At 48.7% G+C, this 21,514-nt stretch overlaps 1 long non-coding RNA gene across 3 annotated transcripts in view; it reads right to left on the bottom strand.

The window, feature by feature from the left end:
* The window catches only part of LOC133232949 (uncharacterized), a 160,219-nt gene that overhangs the window by 62,088 nt on the left and 76,617 nt on the right, over positions 1 to 21,514 (bottom strand). The window contains exon 1 of one of the 3 annotated variants that reach the window (XR_009731517.1): positions 8,819 to 14,022. The exons of the other annotated variants lie outside the window; for them this stretch is intronic. This is a non-coding gene — a long non-coding RNA (uncharacterized LOC133232949). Of the gene's footprint in view, positions 1 to 8,818; positions 14,023 to 21,514 lie in introns of those variants that run through there. 3 annotated transcript variants of the gene reach the window in all.

The following is a 21,514-nucleotide window of genomic DNA, read 5'->3' as shown; positions in this document are numbered from 1 at the left end:
ATAGTTGTCCTGTGCTATACAGTAAATCCTTGCTGTTTATTTTATATATAGTGGTACACGCGTTCAAAGTCACTTCAGTCCTGTCTGACTCTTTGCAACCCCCATGGACTGTAGCCCACCAGATTCCTCTGTCCATGGGATTCTCCAGGCAAGAATACTGGAGTGGGTTGCCATACCCTGCTCCAGGGGATTTTCCCGACCCAGGGATCAAACCCAAGTCTCTTGTGTCTCCTGCATCGGCAGGCAGGTTCTTTACCACTAGCACCACCGGTGTGCATTTCTTAATCCTATATCCCTAATTTATCCCTCCCTCCCATTTCATCTCTGGTAAACCTAAGTGTGTTTCTACGTCTGCTCTGTTGCCGTTTAAATCACCAATGACACTTCACTCAGCTTACTCTGCTCACCACAGCCTCTAAGTTTTGCTTTTTCTAGGGTTTGTGATTCTGCACATTCAAGGGTCCTGGCCACCGTAAATCCTTTCTATAACAAGGTGGAACCAGGCAGAATGTAAACAAACAAATACACGTGACAGGTGAAATGAAATGAGCTCCCCAAGCAAGGCTCTGTTTTCACAAGTGGGGTCCACTTGGAGAAAGGGGGAGGGACAGGGGACGGAGGGGTGCTGGGCCTCCCAACAGCTCTGCTGGGCCTCCTGTGCCCCACCCCACCCCAGCTGGTACCGACCCATTCACCAACCCAGGGGGTTCTCTCCTGAAGGGATTTCAGCACACACCATCTCTGCAAACACTTGGAGCCTGGGGTCTTGAAACTCGGCATTTGTTTCTGAAAAAAATGGCATGGACATCACGTGGAGGATTTCCAAAACTCAGACCCTGTTTCCTGTTCTCTTATTTTAGAATATCACTGCTCTATCGCCTTTTCTGACTATGAGCGGGCTTTATTCTAATCAGCATTTAAGCCTATAATTTTGGTTCTGGGTGCCTACACTCGCCCTCCCTGCTTCAGAATTAGTCATCTAGAGCAGGGACTGGCAGATTGTCCGTAAAGGGCCAGATAGTAAATATGTTCAGCTCTGTGGGCCGTGTGGTTTTTGTCTCAAGGACTTAACTGTCTCTTGGCAGTGTGAAGTCAGCCTTCGGTGATTTGCAGACAAACGGGCATAGCTAAGTTGCAATAGAATTTTATTTATGAACACTGAAATGTAAATTCATGTTGTTTTCACATGTCAGAAAATGTTACTTAAAAAAAAAAAAAAAAACCACTTTTAGTGTGAAAATAATTCTTAGCTCATGAGCTATACCAGAACAGGTGGCAGGTTGGCCAACAGTCTTGGTCAAGGCTGCAGTTTGCTAACCCCTGGTCTAAAATCAAATATTTAAAGGGAAACCCTCTGTGAGTTATTTCTTTTGAAAAGAAATAGAAGAACAGTAAGGTTAACATTATATGCAGAGTAACATATATATAACATTATATGCAGAGTACATCATGAGAGACGCTGGGCTGGAAGAAGCACAAGCTGGAATCAAGATTGCTGGGAGAAATATCTATAACCTCAGATATGCAGATGACACCACCCTTATGGCAGAAAGTGAAGAGGAACTAAAAAGCCTCTTGATGAAAGTGAAAGAGGGGAGTGAAAAAGTTGGCTTCAAGCTCAACATTCAGAAAACTAAGATCATGGCATCTGGTCCCATCACTTCATGGCAAATAGATGGGGAAACAGTGGAAACAGTGTCAGACTTTATTTTTGGGGGCTCCAAAATCACTGCTGCTGCTGCTACTGCTGCTAAGTCGCTTCAGTCGTGTCCGACTGTGTGTGACCCCATAGACGGCAGCCCACTAGGCTCCTCTGTCCCTGGGACTCTCTAGGTAAGAATACTGGAGTGGGTTGCCATTTCCTTCTCCAATGCATGAAAGTGAAAAGTGAAAGTGAAGTCTCTCAGTCGTGCCCAAAAATCACTGCAGATGGTGACTGCAGCCATGAAATTAAAAGACGCTTATTCCTTGGAAGGGAAGTTATGACCACCCTAGACAGCATATTCAAAAGCAGAGACATTACTTTGCCAACAAAGGTCCGTCTAGTCAAGGTTATGGTTTTTCCAGTAGTCATGTATGGACGTGAGAGTTGGACTGTGAAGAAAGCTGAGTGCCGAGGAACTGATGCTTTTGAACTGTGGTGTTGGAGAAGACTCTTGAGAGTCCCTTGGAGTGAAGGAGATCCAACCAATCCATCCTAAAGGAGATCAGTCCTGGGTGTTCATTGGAAGGACTGATGTTGAGGCTGAAACTCCAATACTTTGGCCACCTCATACAAAGAGTTGACTCATTGGAAAAGACTGATGCTGGGAGGGATTGCAGGCAGGAGGAGAAGGGGACGACAGAGGATGAGATGGCTGGATGGCATCACCGACTCGATGCACACGAGTTTGGGTAAACTCTGGGAGTTGGCGATGGACAGGGAGGCCTGGCGTGCTGCAATTCATGGGGTCGCAAAGAGTCGGACACAACTGAGCGACTGAACTGAACTGAACTGAAGGCCAACATTTATGGAGCACTTACTAAACGGACGAACTGAACATGGAAAACTTCTTCTTCTCATCATAACACATGAGGTCAGTCAAAGTCAAAGTGAAAGTCGCTCAGTCGTGTCCGACTCTTTGCGACCCCATGGCCTATATAGTCTGGAATTCTCCAGGCCAGAATACTGGAGTGGGTAGCCTTTCCCTTCTCCAGGGGATCATCCCAACCCAGGGATCGTGCCCAGGTTTCCCACATTGCAGGTGGATTCTTTACCAGCTGAGCCACAAGGGAAGCCCAAGAATATTGGAGTGGGTAGCCTATCCTTTCTTCAGCAGATCTTCCTGACCCAGGAATCGAACCGGGGTCTCCTGCATTGCAGGCGGATTCTTTACTGACTGAGCCACCAGGGAAGCCCTGATATCCCTGTTTTTATAGATGGGGAGACTGCGGGTTATGAGGAAACCAGACACATCAAATTCACCCAGCAAGGATCCGAACCCAAGAGCTGGGACTGCAGACACAGACAGAGGACACACATGCTCAGCATCCTCGGACCACACTGTGTATTGAGAAGGAGGTGATGCGAAGCAGTCACCATCCTGATCCAGCTTCATGTGACCAGTTCAGGAAAACCATGCATCCCAGCCCCCACTGAGGAGGGGCCACCATCTCCTTCCTGCACTCTCCTTCTCAAGCATTCTCTCAAGTCAAACAGAGCGTGAAGGGACTCCAAGAAGAGCCCAGCTTGGAGGCGGGAGGATGTACGTTTTACAGCCTGTTAAGTGTCACCTCCTACTGTGGGTCACAGAAAGAAGAGGCGTGGACATGGATGGGCAATTTGCAGAGACTGAACTTCAGCTCCTTAGTTTCAGCTCTGCTGGGTGAACCAGTCACTGGTCCCTGAGGTTCCTCCCTGGGCTCCCAAGAAGCAGAGTTCCACCCACTCACAATCTCTTCTCCCCATGAGAAGCCTCTACCTCCAGCCACTCGGGTCTCCCAAATCTCCCGTTTCTACGTTTCTCCCAGCCCCAGCCCTTCCCACGGCCGGCCTCCTCCTTCCAGACTGGATGCAAAAACGGCCCTGGTGTTTCTGCCACCCGCCCCCCAGACGGAAGAGGGGCAGGGAAGAGAGTGGGGTGGCTGCTCTCCATTCCTTCTAGGCTCACTGCCCGATTTCTTTTCCATTCCGGGCACCAAGACACAGCTGGGTAGAAGAACATCCCTTGGCTGCCTCTGGTCCCGCCACACCCGGTGGAAAGCCAAGGATCCCAAATGTCAAACCGACCAGGGCGAGAGAAAGCCTCTGCTGGAGCCGCGCTCTGCCCAGCAGACATGCACACAGGTTCCCTGATCTCTTTGGGGCTTCTGGAGAAGGAGGCCCAGAGCCACCCGCCCTGGAGCTCCAAGAGGCCAAGCAGGCAGGAGGCGCGCGTCTCGTTATGTAAAGCACTTGGCTCCCTCCTCTTTCTCTGCCTCCTGCTAGCAATTCTGCATCCGGTTTGGGAATTCCAGGAACATCTGCCATTGTCTCTTGCCCAACCACACATGTGTGAGCCCCAGGGCAGGATCGTGTTCATACCTGCCGCTGTCCTGTCTTTAGCAGTGAACCAGCGGCGAAACACACAAAACCCCCGGCCGGTGGCCACACCTGTAGAATTCCACCTCTCTGCCTCATCCCGCTCCCAACGAAGGCATGGAGACCAAGGCGCTTTCCAGCAGGGAGGATCAGGATCACAGGGGGCCTGTCTCAGCGGCCGAGGTCCTCTAACCAAACAGACGGCACTTTGTCAGGACTGCGTTCGCCCGGCGTTTCCTTTCCTGTATTAGCGTTTGAGTGGCCAGGTCAGGGGAGGCCGGGTGGGAGCAGGCGAGGTGCAGCTGAGTTCAAGAACCCCAGAAGCACCAGTGGCTTGTGTTGATTCTATATGAAGCACTGCTGATGGCCTCTGATCAGATCAGGCTGGGATGTTTTAGACTGGAGCGCCCAAAATGCAAGAAACAGTCGTCCCTGGAGTCAGCTGGTAAAGAACCCACCAACCATATGTCTCTTTATGCAGGAGACGTAAAGAGATGTGGGTTCACTTCCTGGGTCGGGAAGATCCCCTGGAGGAGGGCATGGCAACCCACCCAGTATTCTTGCCTGGAGAATCCCATGGACAGAGGAATCTGGCGGGCTACAGTCCATGGGGTCGCAAAAGAGTTAGACATGACTTCTTGACTAAATAACAACATCCCCATTCTAAACCCAGTCCTTCACTTCCCACCCGCACGCTCTCGGCTTCCTCTTTGTCCCCCAGCTCACCTGCCTTTCCGTTGCTGTTGTTCAGTCACTAAGTCATGTTCAACTCTCTGTGACCTCATGAACTATAGGGCTCTTCTGTCCTCCACTATTTCTCAGAGCTTGCTCAAACTCATGTCCAGTGAGTCATTGATGCCATCCAGCCATCTCATCCTCTGTCATCCCCTTCTCCTCCCGCCTTCAATCTTTCCCCGCATCAGGGTCTTTTCTAATGAGTCAGCTCTTTGCATCAGGTAGCCAAAGTACTGGAGCTTCAGCATCAGCATCAGTCCTTCCAATGAATATTCAGGACTGATTTCCTTTAGGATTGACTGACTGGATCTCCTTGCAGTCCAAGGGACTCTCAAGAGCCTTCTCCAACACCACACTCAAAAGTATCAATCTTCAGTGCTCAGCCTCCTTTATGGCCCAACTCATCTGCCTCTACTCAGCATAGTTTGCAGGGTCCCCACCTCACCCCCTCTCCTTTGCATCTCCCAGGGCTACACCTTTCCTGGGTGTGGGTGCACATTCCCCAGTCTCCCCCCAGCACAGGGAAGTTGACGGTCCCCAGGCCCCGCTCTACGCTCTGCTCCACCCCTCTGCTTTCTGGGTTCACGTGCTTATTTCCCACCATCAGGCATCCACTCAACTCCAAAGGAAACTAGAGGCCATGCGTACATTTATCCCTAGGATCTGATATCCGATGCAGAGAAGGAAGCCAATCAACGTTTAAGTAAATAAAGCCTCTGGCCTCTCTTCCTAATTTCAGATTCCCCTCTCCAGGAGTCAAGTAGACATCTTCCCAGGAACAACACCCAAGCAATTCCAGAAACTCAGGTAACTCCTCCTGTTGTTATCCATCTTGGCTTATACATACGCCCAGGTCTTAGGATGAGGGAGACTCCCAAGAGATGCAAATTAAATGATTAGGGAAGTAGGGACTCGCCTATTAGCTCAGGCTTGGGCTTATATTTGTAACATCAGCTTGGCTGCATCCCACTCTTAATCCCACAAGCACTGTGGGTACTCACATTGTCAACTTCGCCCGCCCCCACCACCCCACCAATGTAGCCTGCTTCATCGCCCCCTCCCCTCCGCCACCGCCGAGGCCCTGTGCCATCCTTGCTGGTGAACCTCCCACGCACTTTCCACTCCTTGCTCACCTGCCATCTCTCCCTCCCTGACCTGCTGCCAGGGGGCAGGGGAGTAAGGTCAAGTCAAGCCCTAGCTCAAAAGCCGTCCTAGTTCTGTAGACCCCCAGGTCTGCCCTCGTTTTGACCCCACCCATCATCCCTTGGACTTCCCCTTATAGCTCAGTTAGTAAAGAACCTGCCTGCAATGCAGGAGATCCAGGTTTGATTCCTGGATCGGGAAGATCCCCTGGAGAAGGGAATGGCAACCCACTCCAGTATTCTCGCCTGGAGAATTCCATGGACAGAGGAGCCTAGCGGGCTACAGTCCATGGGGTTGCAAGAGTTGGACACAACTTAGCGACTAAACCACCACCACCATCCCTTCCGCTAGTCCTCCAGCCCCACCCCGTCCTGGGAGGTCCTGCCCAGGTCCGCCTCTGGCCCCCCAGGGCTCGCTGCATGCTTCCACCGGAAAGGACCACCTTCCCTCCCTCACCCCAGCTCTGCCAAGAAAGACCTTCGAGGCCTCCTGAGCGACAACTTTCTCCAGCTTCCTCAGACATGCTGCCTGGCACATTCTTCCACCAAAGTGCCCGGGTGCTGGGCCTGCGCTCGCACACTCTGCCTTGTGTTTCGCCATCTCCCTCCCCTCGAAGACAGACACCTGGTCGTACACTTCTGGGCCCAGAAGAAACGCTTCCCACGAGGCAGCTGCTTATACATCAGGAGAGCGTAGGCCGTTTGAGGATGTATAGACGTCCTTTTCCTTCTTTTAGGCAGTGATGGCTGGGATGAGCCCTAGATGACTGAACACCCAGGGGGCATCAAGGTTCGCATCTGCTCCCACCAGGGAAGACTCAATTTCCAGAGGGCTGCCCGTGGAGGCCTTTTGAAACAGTAGGAAACCGAGGCGCACCTTCCAGGCTTTCCAACCCCCTTCAGCTGCTGCATTCCCCCATTCCATGTATTTGATCTTCATGTAAGATTTTATTTACACCAAGGGATAAGTGACTACAACTTTTTAAATTACTAATGTACTCCATGAGTTTGAGTAAACTCTGGGAGTTGGTGACGGACAAGGAGGCCTGGCGCACTGCAGTCCACGGGGTCACTAATAGTCAGACACAACTGAGCGACTGAAATGAACTGAACTGAATGTACTCCAACCAGTTCACCTTAAACAATCGTAGAGTAAGGCCCAGAGAGGGGAGGTCACTTACTCAGAATCACACAGCTATCAGGAGGCAGTGACGTGAACAGCAAAAAGTGTTAGTCGCTCAGTCGTGTCCGACTCTTTGAGACCCCACGGACTGTAAGCCCTCCAGGCTCCTCTGTCCATGGGATTCTCTAGGCAAGAATACTGGAGTGGGTTGCCATTCCCTTCTCCAGGGGATCTTCCCAAAGGAGGAATCAAACTCGGGTCTCCTGTATTGCAGGAGGATTCTTTGCCACTTGAACCATTGGGAAGCCCAGAATCATATGAAAGACCCACAATTTAAATACTGGCAATTAAACCATTGTCGCGAAAGGTCTATGCACAAAATAAACACCCATATGCAGGTCTCTGGGGCCCTTCGTTAGTGAACTCCACCACTGAAAAATGCCTTTCTGGTTGAAAGATCAGTTAACAAGGCAAAGAGAAGCAAGGTCTGGGATCCAGAGTTTATAATGAACGTTTGGGTCTGAAAGAAGCCTTCTGGTATAAAATATAACTTCTAAAAATGAGGCATTTCAAACCACCTACAACTATCCCATACTTGGGCAACCTGATGTGAGGAGCCGACTCATCAGAAAAGACCCTGATGCTGGGAAAGATTGAGGGTGGGAGGAGAAGGGGACGACAGAGGATGAGATGGTTGGATGGCATCACTGATTTAGTGAACATGAACTTGGGCAAACCCCAAGAGACAGTGAAGGACAAGGAAGCCTGGCGTGCTACAGTCCGTGGGATCACAAAGAGTCCGACGCAACTCGGCAACTGAACAACAGCAGCAAATATCCCACCCTTGTATCCGCCATGCCCGCACGGCAGCTCAGGCGTTCTGGGGAGAACAGACAGCAGAAACAAACCAGCCATCCCTTTCTAATAAAACTCTGAAAACGCTCTCCTTAAGTAACCGCGGTTCTGATTTGAGAGTAATAACGACGCCAATAAATTAAAGCAAGGAGCCCCGGCGGTTTCCAGCTGGAGGCTGCTCCCTGACGGAAGATCCGAAGATTCAGACAGACCTAAGTAGGAGAAACGACCCCAGTTATCAGGGCCAGCCCATCTCCCACTTCCCTTCGCATCCCGCCCATAAAACACGATGATTTACAGGGGCTCGGGGAGGGATCGCTCACTTCCCCTCTGCAGAATTTATTTCCCTTTAATGGGCTGCCAGGATCCCCGCTCCCTCTAGTCTCTTCCTCTCCTGGTCGGCTGTCTCTCCGGCCTGCCTTCGCACCCTCTCCTCTTCCAAGGGACAGTCAAGGTCAAGGTGGCAACATGCCACTGGCCAAACACAATGGCTCGAGGAACCAGCAGAAGCAGACAAAGTGGCCTCAGGCTCCAGGCGCTGGCCTGGCAGACGTGGGCTCCCCGAGGCTCCACCTGGCTTTTATTGGGGAAAGAAGCTTATTAAAGTGAATAATCCAGCCTTAGGTGGAAAATCGGAATGTAGCAGAGCTGGCCTTGGTGCAGGGGATGGGAGTCAATCCCCGAAGCGGCACAGGAATGATTTACGGTCCCTGAACACGGCTCCAGGACTAATGGGGACCAGAATCGGTAATTATACAAGCCCTACAATTACTCCAAATCCCCACCCTCTCATGCTCCCACCCACTGGTCTTTTCCAAGAAGCGGCGGCTCTGAACCCTGGAGACCAGAGGTTAAGAAGTGAAGGAAGGTCTTAGAAATTACATACCTGCTGAAGATTCCTACCTTGAGCTATGAGAAGATGTGCTCTGGGGGAGAGCTGAAGAAAATCCCTTGGTGCAAGTAATGAGACTCCTGACTGTCATACTTCACAAAGTTCCTTCTTTGACATTAGCTCCTTAGATTCCTGCTGCTCTCCTTGGTCAGTGAATGAGGAACCGAGGCTCAGGGAGGTTAGGTGACTTGTCCAGGTCACACAGCCGGCTGGTGACAGACCTTCTTAGTCCAGGTTGAGAATTATTTCTACTTAAATACACCGACCAAAGTTGTTTGGAAGTACACAAAAAACATACATAATATGATATATATTACAGGGCTTCCCCAATGGCTTAGTAATAAAGAAACCATTTGTGAAGACACAGGTTCACATCCTGGGTCAGGAAGATCCCCTGGAGGAAATGGCAACCCACTCCAGTATTCTTGCCTGGAGAATCCCATGGACAGAGAAGCCTGGCAGGCTATGGTCTATGGGGTCGCAGAGTCAGAAACGACTGATGTGAATGAGCAGACATACATACAATACATATTATATATTGTAATATACCATATATATAATGACAATATAACATATATGTATATATAGACACACACACACACACATGCACACACCAGTCAATCCTAAAGGAAATTAACCCGAATACTCATGGGAAGGACTGATGCTGAAGCTCCAATACTTTGGCCACCTGATGCAAAGAGCGGACTCGTTGGAAAAGACTCTGATGCTGGGAAAAACTGAGGGCAAAAAAAGGAGAAGGGAGCAGCAGAGGATGAGATGATTCGATAGCACTACTGACTCAACGGACATGAATCTGAGAAAACTCTGGGAGATGGTGAGGGAAACCCAGCGTGCTGCCGTCCTGGGGTCGCGAAGCATCGGACATTACTGAGCGGCTGAGCAACAGCAACACATGCATATATAACAGTGCAAATATCAACAGCTGAAAGAACAGATCTCTGAGGGCCATCTCAGATGACCCCGGGATAGGAACAGCCAAGCACGTCTCCTGCAAAGTCACCTTTTTCTTTCCAACAACAGGAGAGGATTTTGCTCCCCTCGGCATCCCAGAATTCTGTGTTCTCTCTTCCCTTCAGGCCCCAAATGCCTTTTAATCTTCACCACAGCTCTGCAAGGAGAAACACGGGGCAGGAACTGTCAGGCCTGACGGACTCCAGATCACCCATAACTCCGTCGGAAACCTGCGCAAGCTCCCGAGAGGCCCAGGAACCCAGATGGCTCCTCTGCGAGGGGCTTTCTCTGGGTGGGGCCGGAGCAAAGTCAAGGTTAGGCTGTGGTCTTTAGGCCCCAGACTCCCCCAGATGCTCAGAAAGAAGGGTCCCTGGGGACAGAGTCCTTGTGTTTCCACACCTGGACTTAGGATATATCCACCCTGGTAGACAGACGGACACCTGGAGCCACTTGACAGAGTTGGCTGGAAGCGAAATGCATATTTTTGAAGACTCTAGCCCCACGTGAGCTGTGAGACTCTCACAGTTCCACTGATGGTGGACGGGAAGGTAGAATTGAGACCAGGTGGTCAGGCAAAAAGAGTCCAGCCAACATGAGTAGACCTGAAGGTCAAGTCATACCACGGGTTTGACAGACCAGTAGGTTGATCATTCTTCTCTTTTTTCCCTAGTTCTCTTTCCCTACAGGGACTGCCATGCAAATGTTTCTGGCTGCCTCTGGCCCTTCTAAGAGCAATGGGAAGGTGGAGGGCTCACCTTTGCCTAATCTATGCAAAGCATCCTACTTACAGTGTCAGGAAAAGCCGATCCATTATTCTACCTTCAGAGATGCAGCTAATGGATCCCCAGCTGGACTTGACTGGGGTTTTGCTCATAGAGCAGAAGGCTTTGGTGAGAAAGAACTGGGACCTTGCCCAGGGAAGCACCCACTCTCTTAGAAAACTAGAAAAGTTGAGACATTTAGTTTGTGTGGCCGCTCAGCTCTCATCCCCACCTGGCTTGTCCCAGGCCCAGACACCTCCTGGATCCAGGTCTTATTCTCAACTAGCTGCCCACAAAGCCCCAGCAGGTGTGAACGGATCAACACGGTAGTAATTCAGTCATATATATGCACAGGTGTAGCCAACCCCTCCCAGTGCCTTCTGTAAGTCAAAAGAAGGTTCTTTTTAGGTGAAAAGTCTCTAAAATTCAAAGTAAAGATGCTCCAACACAGGGTTTCTCAACCTTGGTGCTCCTGACCTGTTAGGCTGGATAACTCTTTACGGAAGGACGCTGCCCTGTGCCTTGTAGGATGTTGGGTGCGCGCGCGAGCATGCTCGGTGGCTACGTCGTGTCTGACTCTTCGTGACCCATGGTCTGTAGCTGTTCAGGTCTCTGTCTATGGGCTTCTCCAGGCAAGAATATTGGGAGTGGCTTGCCATGCCCTCCTCCAGGGGATCTTCCAGACCCAGGGATCGAACCTGCGTCTCTTATGTCTCCTGCGCTGGCAGGCGGGTTCTCTACCACCAGCACCACCTGGGAAGCCCTTACCGTGTTTAAAATTTTGCTTTGCTCTTTTGGGTTTGTTTTCTGGAGTACAGCTGCTTTACAACGCTGCGTTGTTTCCACTGTATCACCAAGTGGATCAGCCAGGTGTACGCACATATCCCCTCCCTCCTGGACTCCCTCTCCCTGCCCCGTCTCACCCAAAGGACACAGCCTGTCTCTCCAAAGTTCTGCTTTCAGCCCTACGTCGTTCACCAGCATGACTGCTTCTCTCTCCCTTCGTCTCTTCTAAGGAAAATTCTTCTGATACATCTTATTCATGCAGGAGGAAAGAGGGACCCAAGCTGGTTTTTATTTACCTGGGCAAGTGTCTGTCGGGCCCTCGAAATTCTCCTGGAAGCTGGAGTCCAGCTGGACCCTGATTAAGATGCCGAGAAGAGAAAAACGTGGAGGAGAAAGGGGCAGGGGGGTGGGGGGGCAGGCTCCTGATTAATTGAGAAAACGCAGCCATGCCACGTTTGAATAAGACTGCCCGGCGGAATGCAGGCTTTTTTGTGTGCTCATTCGGTTGAAACAAAAGCGAATAGAGTGGACGACAAAGGGGTCAGGGGAGGGGAGCCCAGCAGCCAATGGATTCCTGCGAACAGGCCCTGTCTGGGGAGATGGAAGCACTGCGCTGACAGCCAGTCAAGGGCATTTGCTGATGAAATCTGTCCACCTAAGTCCTTAAGCTCATTTTTTTTATTTCTGTCTACGATGAATAGTTCCCTCCCCCCAAATTTAATCACTTAAACTTCCTCTCTAGGGCAACACTGTCCAGCACAGAAGCACTGGAAATGTGACAAGCGAATTGAAGTGTGCTACAAGAGGAAAATAAACGCTGGGTTTCCTAGATTTCACATAAAAAAAAGAGTAGGCAGTCTCACTAATGAGGCTTCCCTGGTGGCTCAGATGGTAAAGAATCCGCCTGCAATGCAGGGACATCCAAGTTCAATCCCTGGGTCAGGAAGATCTCCTGGAGAAGGGAATGCCTACCCATTCCAGTACTCTTGCCTGGAGAATCCCATGGGCAGAGAGAGGAGCCTGGCGGGCTACAGTCCATGGGGTCACAAAGAGTCGGACATAACTGAGCAAGTAACGCTTTCACTTTTCACTATCTCACTAATAGATTTTCTTATATCAATTGCATGTTGAAATAAGATTGGGGATACACTGAGTTATATAAAATATATTGTAAAAACCGATTGTATCTGCTTCCTCTTTTTTTTTAATGTAATTACTAGAAAGTTTAAAATTACATGTGGACACCTAGATGTCCATCAGCAGACGAATGGATAAGAAAGCTGTGGTACATATACACAATGGAGTGTTACTCAGCCTTTAAAAAGAATATATTTGAATCAGTTCTAATGAGGTGGATGAAACTGGAGCCTATTATACAGAGTGAAGTAAACCAGAAAGAAAAACACCAATACAGTATACTAACGCATATATATGGAATTTAGAAAGATGGTAATGACAATCCTGTATGCAAGACAGCAAAAGAGACACAGATGTATAGAACAGTCTTTTGGACTCTATGAGAGAGGGAGAGGGGGAGATGATTTGGGAGAATGGCATTGAAACAAGTATACTATCATATATGAAACGAATCGCCAGTCCAGGTTCGATGCAGGATACAGGATGCTTGGGGCTGGTGCACTGGGGTGACCCAGAGGGATGGTGCAGGGAGTGAGGTGGGAGGGGGTTCAGGATGGGGAGTACGTGTATACCTGTGGTGGATTTATGTTGATGTATGGCAAAACCAGTACAATGTTGTAAAGTAATTAACCTCCAATTAAAATAAATACATGTAAATTAAAAAATAAAATAAAATTACATGTGGGCTGTGGAGCAGTTTTTAAAGTTTTTTATTTTCCTAAATGGACTTAAAATAATAATAATAATAAAAACCCCTTCTACTATGTACTTAGAAACTTGCCAGTGCCTAGGAAATAAACTCAGCATGGCAAAGGGGAAAGGTCATTAGTCTGGAAGTCAGGGGATCTGAATCACTGCCCAGAGTCTTCTACCGACCAGCGAGTCTGCTGCCTGTTTTTATAAATAAAGTTTTATTGGAACACACTCCAAAAAAATGGCATCTGCAGCTTGGATTTTATTTCTATGGGATAGTGCTGCTCCAGGTTAATGATTCTGGGTTGCTGGTCTCTTCTTCCGCTCCTACCCTCTGCTCTTCTTTGCAGATCTATCTCAGATTATCTGGATCCTCTTAAAGAGTGTATCAGGACTTCCCTGGTGGTCTAGTGGTTAAGAGTCCACCTGCCAATGCAGAGGACACAGGTTCAGTCTCTGGTCTGGGAAGATTCCACATGCTGTGGAGCAACTAGGTCTGTCTGCCACAGATATTAAGCCCAGGCTTTACAGCCCAGGAACCGCAACAAGAGACACCACTGCACCGAGCAGCCCTCACATGGCAACTGCAGAGTAGCCCCCGCTCGCCGCAACTTAAGAAAGCCCATGCACAGCAAAGAAGACCCAGTGCAGCCATAAATAAATGGCCTTAAAAAATAAACAGTGTATCCGTCTCCATTCACTTGCCAAAAGCAGTCAGGGGGTCTTCTGCACCTAAAAGAACAAAGTTCGCATATGTAAGGGGACCCCAGCATGATTCAGAGATAGTCTGACATAGCCCGCAGCCCTTGCTTTAAAGGTGGCGTGAGCTGGCCCCAGGGGCTCTGCCAACGCAGAAACGAGGTGGCAGAGCTGGCCCCTCCCCGGCCCAGCGCCATGCTGGGTCAATTCCATGCAAGCAGCTGGTGAGGCTCGCCTTTCCCCTCCAACACAGAAGTGGCTTTTCTGGTTCTGCTTAGCTTCCTGGTGACACTCATCCTGCCACCTGTTGTCACTCTTTACATCACAGCTTGCTTTTTCCCCTGCCCTGGATAACACAAGGGTTGTACATCTTTCCATAGAGGAACCTGTGTTTGGGGAGATAGGTTTGGTCCTCCAAGGCAGCCCCTTCTCCCATCCTCCTGTCGAGGGCATCAGTTGGTCAGGTCAGTTCAGTTCAGTCGCTCAGTCGTGTCCGACTCTTTGCGACCCCATGAACCACAGCACGCCAGGCCTCCCTGTCAGGGCACGTTCAAAAAGAGAGCAAAGGGACACAGTTAAGACAGGCCATTCATCATCCCAACAGACGGCATGGCCTTGGAAGGATCATTTTCCTCCAGAAGGTCTAAGAGCAGCAGTGATCAGAGCACCAGACCGGGAGTTCTCAAGAGGAAGCAACTTTGACCCTGCTTGTGTTCAGCTGCTAAGTCATGCCTGACTCCTTGCAACCCCATGGACTGGAGTCCACCAGGCTCAGCTGTCATGGGATTTCTCAGCCACAAATACTGGAGTGGGTTGCCATTTCCTTTTCCAAGAGCTCTCCCCGACTCAGGGATTTTACTGTCTCCTGCTTGGCAGGCGGATTCTTTGCCACTGAGCCACTGACTCTACCAGGTGGCAGTCGGTAACATTTGAAGACATTTTTGGTTTTCAGAACTGGGGTTGGAGAACATTACTGGGACCTAGTGGGTAGAGGTCAACAGACACCGCTAAACATCTTACAACGCATAGGACGGTGCCCCACAAAAAAGGCCCCCCAAAGTCAAAGCACTGAGGCTGAGAAACTCTGACCTGGAATATGGACAAGACCAGCCTCCCGCACCACCGCCACCAAGCCACAGCTTGCTCTAATCTCTGGCATCAACGAACATCCATCTTCCCCCAACACCACCTTCCAACAAACACTCCTGGGCGTGGGTCCAGGAAAACCTGAAGGATCAGGGCAAGAAGAACAACTGGGAGAAGAGAAACAGTACAAACACGATTAAATAAATTAGCCCCGCTAATTACCGAGTGTCTAACTTAGCACCTGGAGCAACAGCTGGTGTTGCACTGAGTTGAGCAAACACCATCCCCAACTTGGGCAGGCTCCGGGCACATGGACTTGCTCCTCCCTGCCTCCCTCTGGCAAAAGATCCGACTGAGAAAAGACTAGGCAGTAAAGTCTTAGCAGCAGAGTGCCCGCCCTCTGGAGGAGGGTTTCATGCCACGCCACCCCAGACGCACCTGCAGCCCCACCAAAGATGTTCCCAGAAGATTGCTCAACGCAGTCAACGCACCTCACGGGCTGAGGTCCCAGCTTCCCAAGCTGCTGACTTTTGCAACTTACCCAGTCTGCCACCATGACTCCTGCTGGGCTCTTGCCTGGGAAGCGTCCAAATAGAATATGACTGCCCACCTCTTGGCCTGATGAACCTCTTCCCGACTCTGCTCCTCTGGGCCAAATTGTGTATTCTCAATTTCTCAATCTGGAAGACCTGCTATATATTCTATGAGGCACCCCCACAAAGACCGGCAGCCTTACAGCTGTGATGTCCTGCCCGGGGAACGTGGTCTAACTAGAAATTGGTGAGCTGAGTACACAACTTCAGGCCACACAGCGGCTCTGATGTATAGCAACTCAGCACCAGACGCCCCTGCCACTCCTGCATCACGCATTGGCACGATGCCCACAGCTGCTCCCCATCTCCATTGAAATGCAGCTGCGTCATAACCATGGGGATGCAGGCAAAGAGCCCCTGGACTCCGCTCAGGGCCCACATTCCATTTTGATTGAAAACCTGCTGTCAGGGGCTTCCCTGGTGGTCCAGTGGTTAAGATGCCGCTCTTCCAATTCAGGGAGGTGTGGGCTCAATCCCTGGTAGAGGAACTAAGATCCCACACACAGTGTGGCACAACCAAAAACTGAGATAAGATAAAATACATAATAAATAAATAAAAATAAAACCTGCTGTCGAAGTGATTCTCCCAGATCGCACTTTACTGGGTTGAATGCCAGCGTACTAAATCGATTCAGTTGTGTCCGACTCTTCGCGACCCCATGGACTGTAGCCCGCCAGGCTCCTCTGTCCATGGGACTCTCCAGGCAAGAATACTGGAGTGGGTTGCCGTGCCCTCCTCCAGGGGATCTTCCCGACCCAGGGATCAAACCCGCATCTCACAGCACCACCTGGGAACCCACTGGGTTGAATGGTGGCCCCCCCAAAGATACGTCCACAACCTAACCCTCAGAATCTTTGAATATGTCCTTATTTGGCAAAAGGGTCTCTGCCGATAAAATTAAGAATCTCAAGATGACATCCTCCTGATTACCCTGGAAGGTAGCAAATCCAATCACAGGTTTCCTTACAAGAGACAGAAGAGAAGACAAACACACAGAGGAACTGGCCACACGAGGATGGAGACAGAGGCTGGATGCTGCTACAAGCCAAGGACAGCTCACAGCCACCAGAGGCTGGAAGCGGCAAAGGAGGACACTTCTCCAGAGCCTCCAGAGCCTGCTGACACCTTGATTTTGGACGTCTGGTCTCCAGAGCTGTGGGAGAATAAACTCCTGCTTTTTTTGGCCACTTGGTGGCAACTTGGCCAGTTCCAGCAGCCCTAGGGAAACTAATACGCACACATTCAATCCCACTCTCAGCAACAACACTGCCCGTGTATACAGCTCCTTTAGTACAAACCAGGCTTCCCTGGTGGCTCAGATGGTAAAGAATCCACCTGCCAATGCAGGAGATGCAGGTTCAATCCCTAGGTCAGGAAGACCCCCTGGAGAAGGAAATGACAACCCATTCCAGTATTCCTGCCTGGAGAATTCCATGCACAGAGCATCCTGGTGGGCTACAGTCCACAGGGTTGCAAATAATCAGGCACGACTGAGCAAGTAGCATGAGCATAAACTACAGAACTCCGGACTTGAGTTGTAGACTCATTAAGTCACTTTTTTTTTTTTTTTTTTGGCCATGTCATCTGGTTTGTAGGATCTTAGTTCCCCAACCAGGGATCAAACCCATGCCCCTACAGTGAAAGCCCAGTGTCCTAACAACTGGACCACCAGGGAATTCCCTAATTCACCTTTGTTAGACATCTACTCTGCCCAAATGTCACCTCCTAGAGTGTTTCCATAACAACTCCATCAAAAACGGTCCTTACTCCAGCTTCACAAATACCTCTGTAGCCTCTAGATCTGCTTCCATTTTTTTCCTACCCCTTTTTGCTTCTCAACATTATACAGTTATTTGTGTGCTTGAATATCATCTGGCTCTACCATTTGAATATATGCCCCTTAAGGGCAGGGGCAGGTTCTGCTTATTTACTGCTAAATGTCCAATTAAGAGAATATTTAGCACATAGGACATTCTCAGAAATATTTGGCTGGATGTATAGAGTCATAATCCTTATCTTCAAAAGTAGAGAGTCCAGAACATTCTATCTTCTAATTCTAATAGAGCATTTTTACAAATAAAAATGTATTCCTACACTCTCCCTTTGGGTTCCCAAGGTCTTTTGCACATATAACAGTAGCTTCAAGTACATCAAGATTTGTCTTTGGAAAAAATGGGAATTTTCTCTGAAGGGAAATTCCTGGGCTCCTGATGGCTGAAGTACATTGCCTAAAATGCCCCTAAATTTTTAGCAAATGACCAGCTTTTTGCATCTCCCATTTCTACACTTCTTTTAAGAAACAGGCGTTGGGATGCACAGTGAGTGATGATTAAGGAAGAGATGGTGACTCAAAACACGGAGGTCACTCCAATCAGCAGACTGAAGCTCCCCTGGGCAGCCAAGGGCTCGGAGTGGATGGTTGCTTGTAATGTTCCCGTACATCTGAGGACATCACGATGCTGTTGTTACAAAGTGAAGATCCGCCTGGACCTGCTCTTTAGGAACTCTGAACCCAAGAACCCTCCACGTAAAGAATTAAACTCTTCGGTCAATTTGTTGCAGTTTAGTCACTAAGTCATGTCTGACTCTGCAACCCCGTGGACTGTAGCCCGCAGGCTCCTCCGTCCATGGGATTTTCCAGGCAAGAATACTGGAGTGGGTTGCCATTTCCTTCTCTAGGGGATCTTCTCCACCCAGAGATCAAACCCACATCTCCTGCACTGCAGGCGGATTCTTTACCATCTGAGCCAGCAGAGAAGCCCCTTTGGTCAGTAGGTAGCTGCATTTCGAGCTCAGCTCAGATGAGAGCAACAAGACCCAGGTAACCGGCAGGCAGAAAGCTCCAGTCTCTCTGGAAGGCATAAATTCACTCTTTCTAGGCTTTAGATCTGCTACTAACATCACAGAGCTTTTTTTGAAAGGCAGGATAATAAGTAAATAGAAGTCTTCAGAGTTTTGATGCGTGTTGGGGGGGTGGTGGCATTAATACGAGTAAAACTTGGAGTAAAGGAGAATTTTAAAGCTTTAAAAACCTTTGACCTTCCAGAGAAAGCCAAAAATATTATTTGCACTTCGTCTGCATTCAGTTGGAATGCTTACAAAACTAGTTAGGACGGAGGCTCTTTCTCCTAATAAGTCTCCACTGAGAGCAGTCCTTCACCGTATTGCGTCCCTGGCCCAAGGACCATGTTGGGAAAGGAGCTCTACCTCAAGAGGCAGAGAAAAGAACAGAACGATCCTAACGTAACAGAATTTGAAAGTTCACGAACACGGCTTCAAATTTATACCACAACCAACTTCTTCTTCAGTTTCTCTTTTTTATTTTATGCTGGAGTATAGTTGATTGACAGTACTGTGTTAAGTTTCAGGTGGACAGCAAAGTGATTCAGTTATACAGACACATGCACCTATTCTTTTCCAGATTCTTCTCCCATGTGGGTTACTACAGAATCCTGAGTAGAGTTCCCCAGGCTGTGCAGTAGGTCCTTGTTGATCATCTGTTTTATATATAGCCGTGTGTATATGTTCCCTCCACCCCCTAATTTAACCCTACCCCACCTTTCCCCTTTGGTTACCATACATGTTATTTCTGAGTCTATGAGTCTGTTTCTGTTAAGTCACTTCACTTGTACCACTTTCTTTTAGATTGCACATATAAATGATATCATATGATATTTGTCTTTATCTGACTTACTTCACTTGGTGTGATCATCTCTAGATCCATCCATGTTGCTGCAAATGCCACTACTTCATGCTTCTTTATGGCTGAGTAATATCCACTGTGGGCTTCCGGGGTGACTCAGTGATAATCTGTCTGCCAAGCAGGAGACTCGGATTCAATCCCTGGGTTGGGAAGACCCCCTGGAGAAGGAAATGGCAACCCACTCCGGTATTCTTGCCTGGAGAATCCCATGGACAGAGGCGGGCTACAGTCTGTGGGGTCACAAAGAGTCGAACCTGACTTAGTGACTGAGCAAGCACGTGATGTATAGACCACGTCTTCTTCATCCATTCCTCCGCTGATGGACACTTATCAACAACTTTTAAAAACTACTGCGTGTCAAGTTTTGGTAAAATACGAAAGAAGACTATTCAGATGAAGCTGGATCTTCTTCATACCCTTTACAGAAACATACATTCCTCTATAGACTGAATGCAGAAGCAGATCTGAGAATCCAGCCACTTGCAATGAAGCCAGACAAAGTAGAGCTTAGCAAAAATGGGGAAAACACCACTCTTCTCAATTCTTTTTGTTTTGGAAAACACAACTGTATTTCATAAAATATACTAAAGGTTAAAATGCAGTGGGTTTATTATTATTTCTGAATAAATAACTTCTAAGAACTTCTCAGTTTCCATTGCTATCGCAGTCAATACCATAATCAAGACCAAAGTGAAAAACTGCTGAACAATCCAAGACTATGAAAGAGTCTTGCAACTAAGAAACACCGCTACGTAAGAACACTTGACAATTTTGCTAAATAGAAGAAAAACAGGTTGTAAAAGATTGTGGTAAATATCCATGATTTTATTTTCTTCTTTGGGTTTTTCCCTATTTCCAATTTTCTATGAATACACAGGGCATATTGTATTTAACATTCTTACAGATTCAGCAACAGGTAAATCGGTAGACAAATGTTTTAAAAATTATTTCAGGTCTTTTCCCTTCTGGCTTTCACTAGTAAAGCTCTAGACAGCGTCTAGTACACAGTAGGCACTTAGTAGTTCTTCCAAATGGTCTGGAAGAGCTTTTCACACAAGGCCAATGATTAGTTGGCTTAGAATTATCATGTCTTAGGGAGGTTTGTTTACTTTGAATAAAAACAAATAAAAAATACATATATGCATACCTCATACACCAGTGTAGCATTTAACTGACTCCTCTATTTAACACTATTTTCTTCAAGGCAAAGAACAATACTTAGTTAGAGTCTCTCTGGTTTAGGTAAATCCCATGGATCGGAGGAGCCTGGTAGGCTGCAGTCCATGGGGTTGCTAAGAGTCAGACCCGACTGATCGACTTCACTTTCACTTTCATGCATTGGAGAAGGAAATAGCAACCCACTCCAGTGTTCTTGCCTGGAGATCCCAAGTATGGGGGAGCCTCGTGGGCTGCCGTCTATGGGGTCGCACAGAGTCGGACATGACTGAAGTGACTTAGCAGCAGCAACAATTCCTAAAACAAAATGTATTTTCTTCTGGGAAACTGCAGAATGATCAAATTCTCAAAACAACAGTGGTTGTTGATCCTTTCAATTAAAACTTTATTAAAAAATGCCAAGGGAGAGGGATTTCCTTGGCGGTCCAGTGGTTAAGACTCTACACGCCCAATGCAGGGGGCATGGGTTCGATCCCTGGTGAGGGAATTAAGATCCCATAGGCCGCATGGCGTGGATAAAAAAAAAGAAAGAAAGAAAGCAAAAAGTTATGAGTGTGTGGGAATGTCATAAAAGTAAACCCAGGTGTGGTTTAGTTTCAACTTCAAAAAGAAGGTTGAGAATTGAAGCTCAGATTTGTTTTCTTCCACGAACAGAGAAAATAAGCATAAATAGCGATGCTCCCATATCACTGGAAGATGCTAAGAAAAGAATCACTGGGGATAAAAAAAACCAAACCTGCCTGGTCATCGGTCACTTGGCTCTTCCTAAGTGGCCCTGAGCAACCAACTCTGAGATTTTTGATTCTGCAGCCATGAAAAGAAGGCCATGGGCATCTACGGAGCAAGGAGAACCAGAGCTCACAAGACCAAGGTGGTTGGTTTCGCAGACTGAAATGGGCACCCTGGATTTCAGGAGCTCCAGAGTCTGGGCCTGGCTCAGAGGAGGAGGTCCTCCCAGACTCCTTCTCTCCTGCTCAGAGACCCACCAGGGGACTAGGTATAAACCCACCCCTGTTGACATGTAAGCAGCCGGGGCATCCAGAGCTGCTTCCTGCAGCGCCAGCATCCTGGCCCCTGGGGCCACTTCCCGATCTGTCCCA

This window comes from Bos javanicus, chromosome 19 (genome assembly GCF_032452875.1).
Source record: "Bos javanicus breed banteng chromosome 19, ARS-OSU_banteng_1.0, whole genome shotgun sequence".
Lineage (NCBI taxonomy): Eukaryota > Metazoa > Chordata > Mammalia > Artiodactyla > Bovidae > Bos > Bos javanicus.
Note: the sequence above shows the minus strand (reverse complement) of the source record. Positions and strands in the feature narration are given on the sequence as shown.